Source organism: Rattus norvegicus, chromosome 20 (assembly GCF_036323735.1).
Source record: "Rattus norvegicus strain BN/NHsdMcwi chromosome 20, GRCr8, whole genome shotgun sequence".
Lineage (NCBI taxonomy): Eukaryota > Metazoa > Chordata > Mammalia > Rodentia > Muridae > Rattus > Rattus norvegicus.
Genome location: NC_086038.1, coordinates 55,038,484 through 55,044,483, shown reverse-complemented (window position 1 = coordinate 55,044,483; position 6,000 = coordinate 55,038,484).

Sequence of the window (6,000 nt, the reverse complement as noted above, 5' to 3'; positions counted from 1 at the left end):
ATCACTATTTGCAGATGATATGATAGTGTACTTAAGTGACCCCAAAAGTTCCACCAGAGAACTACTTAACCTGATAAACAACTTCAGCAATGTGTTGGGGTATAAAATTAACTCAAACAAATCAGTAGCCTTTCTCTACTCAAAGGAAAAACAGGCTGAGAAAGAAATTAAGGAAATGACACCCTTCACAATTGTCCCAAATAATATAAAATATCTTGGTATGACTTTAACCAAGCAAGTGGAAGATCTGTATGACAAGAACTTCAAGTCTCTGAAGAAAGAAATTGAGGAAGGTCTCAGAAGATAGAAATATCTTCCATGCTCATGGACTGGCAGGATTAATATAGTAAAGATGGTCATTTTGCTAAAAGCAATCTACAGATTCAATGCAATCCCCATCAAAATTTCTCCTCAATTATTTCTAAAGATAGAAAGACCAATTTGCAAATTCATTTGGAATAACAAAAAACCCATGATAGTGAAAACTATACTCAACAATAAAGGAACTTCTGGGGGAATCACAATCCCTGACTTCAAGCAGTATTACAGAGCAATAGTGATAAAAACTACATGGTATTGGTACAGAGACAGACAGATAGATCAGTGGAACAGAATTGAAGACCCAGAAATGAACCCACACACCTATGGGCACTTGATATTTGACAAAGGATTTGAAACCATCCAGTGGAAGAAAGATAGCAATTTCAACAGATAGTGCTGGTTCAACTGGAGGTCAACATGTAGAAGAATGTAAATCAATTCATTCTTATTACCTTGTACAAAGCTTAAGTCCAAGTGGATCAAGGACCTCCACATCAAACCAGATACACTCAAATTAATAGAAGCAGAAGTGGGGAAGAGTCTCAAACACATGGGCACTGGGGAAAATTTCCTGAACAAAACACCAATGGCTTATGCTCTAAGATCAAGAATCAACATATGGGACCTCATAAAACTGCAAAGCTTCTGTAACTCAAAAGACACTGTCATTAGGACAAAATGGCAACCAACAGGTTGGGAAAAGATCTTTACCAATCCTACATCTGATAGAAGGCTAATATCCAAAATATAAAAGAACTCAAGAAATTAGACTCCAGAGAGCAAAATAACTCTATTAAAAATGGGGTACACCCGGCCCGCAGCAGCTCTCTGCTCCCAGACCCGGTGAGAGAGAGACCCAACCACCTGGTCAGGTGGGCACTCCTGAGGCTGCAGAGCGGAAGAGACCACCAACACTGCTCACCCCTGCCCACATCCCTGGCCCAAGAGGAAACTGTATAAGGCCTCTGGGCTCCCGTGGGGGAGGGCCCAGGAGCGGCAGGACCCCTGCCGGAGACACCTCCGGACCCTGAAGGAAACAGACCGGATAAACAGTTCTCTGCACCCAAATCCCGTGGGAGGGAGAGCTAAACCTTCAGAGAGGCAGACAGGCCTGGGAAACCAGAAGAGACTGCTCCCTGCACACACATCTCGGACGCCAGAGGAAAAAGCCAAAGACCATCTGGAACCCTGGTGCACTGAAGCTCCCGGAAGGGGCGGCACAGGTCTTCCTGGTTGCTGCCGCTGCAGAGAGCCCCTGGACAGCACCCCACGAGCAAACCTGAGCCTCGGGACCACAGGTAAGACCAAATTTTCTGCTGCAAGAAAGCTGCCTGGTGGACTCAAGACACAGGCCCACAGGAACAGCTGAAGACCTGTAGAGAGGAAAAACTACACGCCCGAAAGCAGAACACTCTGTCCCCATAACTGACTGAAAGAGAGGAAAACAGGTCTACAGCACTCCTGACACACAGGCTTATAGGACAGTCTAGACACTGTCAGAAATAGCAGAACAAAGTAACACTAGAGATAATCTGATGGCGAGAGGCAAGCGCAGGAACCCAAGCAACAGAAACCAAGACTACATGCCATCATCGGAGCCCAATTCTCCCACCAAAACAAACATGGAATATCCAAACACACCAGAAAAGCAAGATCTAGTTTCAAAATCATATTTGATCATGATGCTGGAGGACTTCAGGAAAGACCTGAACACACTTAGGGAAGCACAGGAAAACATTAATAAACAAGTAAAAGCCTACAGAGAGGAATCGCAAAAATCCCTGAAAGAATTCCAGGAAAACACAATCAAACAGTTGAAGGAATTAAAAATGGAAATAGAAGCAATCAAGAAAGAACACATGGAAACAACCCTGGATATAGAAAACCAAAAGAAGAGACAAGGAGCTGTAGATACAAGCTTCACCAACAGAATACAAGAGATGGAAGAGAGAATCTCAGGAGCAGAAGATTCCATAGAAATCATTGACTCAACTGTCAAAGATAATGTAAAGCGGAAAAAGCTACTGGCCCAAAACATACAGGAAATCCAGGACTCAATGAGAAGATCAAACCTAAGGATAATAGGTATAGAAGAGAGTGAAGACTCCCAGCTCAAAGGACCAGTAAATATCTTCAACAAAATCATAGAAGAAAACTTCCCTAACCTAAAAAAAGAGATACCCATAGACATACAGGAAGCCTACAGAACTCCAAATAGATTGGACCAGAAAAGAAACACCTCCCGTCACATAATTGTCAAAACACCAAACGCACAAAATAAAGAAAGAATATTAAAAGCAGTAAGGGAAAAAGGTCAAGTAACATATAAAGGGAGACCTATCAGAATCACACCAGACTTCTCGCCAGAAACTATGAAGGCCAGAAGATCCTGGACTGATGTTATACAGACCCTAAGAGAACACAAATGCCAGCCCAGATTACTGTATCCAGCAAAACTCTCAATTAACATTGATGGAGAAACCAAGATATTCCATGACAAAACCAAATTTACACAATATCTTTCTACAAATCCAGCACTACAAAGGATAATAAATGGTAAAGCCCAACATAAGGAGGCAAGCTATACCCTAGAAGAAGCAAGAAACTAATCGTCTTGGCAACAAAACAAAGAGAATGAAAGCACACAAACATAACCTCACATCAAATATGAATATAACAGAAAGCAATAATCACTATTCCTTAATATCTCTCAATATCAATGGCCTCAACTCCCCAATAAAAAGACATAGATTAACAAACTGGATACGCAACGAGAACCCTGCATTCTGCTGCCTACAGGAAACACACCTCAGAGACAAAGACAGACACTACCTCAGAGTGAAAGGCTGGAAAACAACTTTCCAAGCAAATGGTCAGAAGAAGCAAGCTGGAGTAGCCATTCTAATATCAAATAAAATCAATTTCCAACTAAAAGTCATCAAAAAAGATAAGGAAGGACACTTCATATTCATCAAAGGAAAAATCAACCAAGATGAACTCTCAATCCTAAATATCTATGCCCCAAATACAAGGGCACCTACATATGTAAAAGAAACCTTACTAAAGCTCAAAACACACATTGCACCTCACACAATAATAGTGGGAGATTTCAACACCCCACTCTCATCAATGGACAGATCATGGAAACAGAAATTAAACAGTGATGTAGACAGACTAAGAGAAGTCATGAGCCAATTGGACTTAACGGATATTTATAGAACATTCTATCCTAAAGCAAAAGGATATACCTTCTTCTCAGCTCCTCATGGTACTTTCTCCAAAATTGACCATATAATTGGTCAAAAAACGGGCCTCAACAGGTACAGAAAGATAGAAATAATCCCATGCGTGCTATCGGACCACCACGGCCTAAAACTGGTCTTCAATAACAATAAGGGAAGAATGCCCACATATACGTGGAAATTGAACAATGCTCTACTCAATGATAACCTGGTCAAGGAAGAAATAAAGAAAGAAATTAAAAACTTTTTAGAATTTAATGAAAATGAAGATACAACATACTCAAACTTATGGGACACAATGAAAGCTGTGCTAAGAGGAAAACTCATAGCGCTGAGTGCCTGCAGAAAGAAACAGGAAAGAGCATATGTCAGCAGCTTGACAGCACACCTAAAAGCTCTAGAACAAAAAGAAGCAAATAAACCCAGGAGGAGTAGAAGGCAGGAAATAATCAAACTCAGAGCTGAAATCAACCAAGTAGAAACAAAAAGGACCATAGAAAGAATCAACAGAACCAAAAGTTGGTTCTTTGAGAAAATCAACAAGATAGATAAACCCTTAGCCAGACTAACGAGAGGACACAGAGAGTGTGTCCAAATTAACAAAATCAGAAATGAAAAGGGAGACATAACTACAGATTCGGAGGAAATTCAAAAAATCATCAGATCTTACTATAAAAACCTATATTCAACAAAATTTGAAAATCTTCAGGAAATGGACAATTTCCTAGACAGATACCAGGTATCGAAGTTAAATCAGGAACAGATAAACCAGTTAAACAACCCCATAACTCCTAAGGAAATAGAAGCAGTCATTAAAGGTCTCCCAACCAAAAAGAGCCCAGGTCCAGACGGGTTTAGTGCAGAATTCTATCAAACCTTCATAGAAGACCTCATACCAATATTATCCAAACTATTCCACAAAATTGAAACAGATGGAGCCCTACCGAATTCCTTCTATGAAGCCACAATTACTCTTATACCTAAACCACACAAAGACACAACAAAGAAAGAGAACTTCAGACCAATTTCCCTTATGAATATCGACGCAAAAATACTCAATAAAATTCTGGCAAACCGAATTCAAGAGCACATCAAAACAATCATCCACCATGATCAAGTAGGCTTCATCCCAGGCATGCAGGGATGGTTTAATATACGGAAAACCATCAACGTGATCCATTATATAAACAAACTGAAAGAACAGAACCACATGATCATTTCATTAGATGCTGAGAAAGCATTTGACAAAATTCAACACCCCTTCATGATAAAAGTCCTGGAAAGAATAGGAATTCAAGGCCCATACCTAAACATAGTAAAAGCCATATACAGCAAACCAGTTGCTAACATTAAACTAAATGGAGAGAAACTTGAAGCAATCCCACTAAAATCAGGGACTAGACAAGGCTGCCCACTCTCTCCCTACTTATTCAATATAGTTCTTGAAGTTCTAGCCAGAGCAATCAGACAACAAAAGGAGATCAAAGGGATACAGATCGGAAAAGAAGAGGTCAAAATATCACTATTTGCAGATGACATGATAGTATATTTAAGTGATCCCAAAAGTTCCACCAGAGAACTACTAAAGCTGATAAACAACTTCAGCAAAGTGGCTGGGTATAAAATTAACCCAAATAAATCAGTTGCCTTCCTCTATACAAAAGAGAAACAAGCCGAGAAAGAAATTAGGGAAACGACACTCTTCATAATAGACCCAAATAATATAAAGTACCTCGGTGTGACTTTAACCAAGCAAGTAAAAGATCTGTACAATAAGAACTTCAAGACACTGAGGAAAGAAATTGAAGAAGACCTCAGAAGATGGAAAGATCTCCCATGCTCATGGATTGGCAGGATTAATATGGTAAAAATGGCCATTTTACCAAAAGCAATCTACAGATTCAATGCAATCCCCATCAAAATACCAATCCAATTCTTCAAAGAGTTAGACAGAACAATTTGCAAATTCATCTGGAATAACAAAAAACCCAGGATAGCTAAAGCTATCCTCAACAATAAAAGGACTTCAGGGGGAATCACTATCCCTGAACTCAAGCAGTATTACAGAGCAATAGTGATAAAAACTGCATGGTATTGGTACAGAGACAGACAGATAGACCAATGGAATAGAATTGAAGACCCAGAAATGAACCCACACACCTATGGTCACTTGATTTTTGACAAAGGAGCCAAAACCATCCAATGGAAAAAAGATAGCATTTTCAGCAAATGGTGCTGGTTCAACTGGAGGGCAACATGTAGAAGAATGCAGATCGATCCATCCTTATCACCCAGTACAAAGCTTAAGTCCAAGTGGATCAAGGACCTCCACATCAAACCAGACACACTCAAACTAATAGAAGAAAAACTAGGGAAGCATCTGGAACACATGGGCACTGGAAAAAATTTCCTGAACAAAACACCAATGGCTTATGCT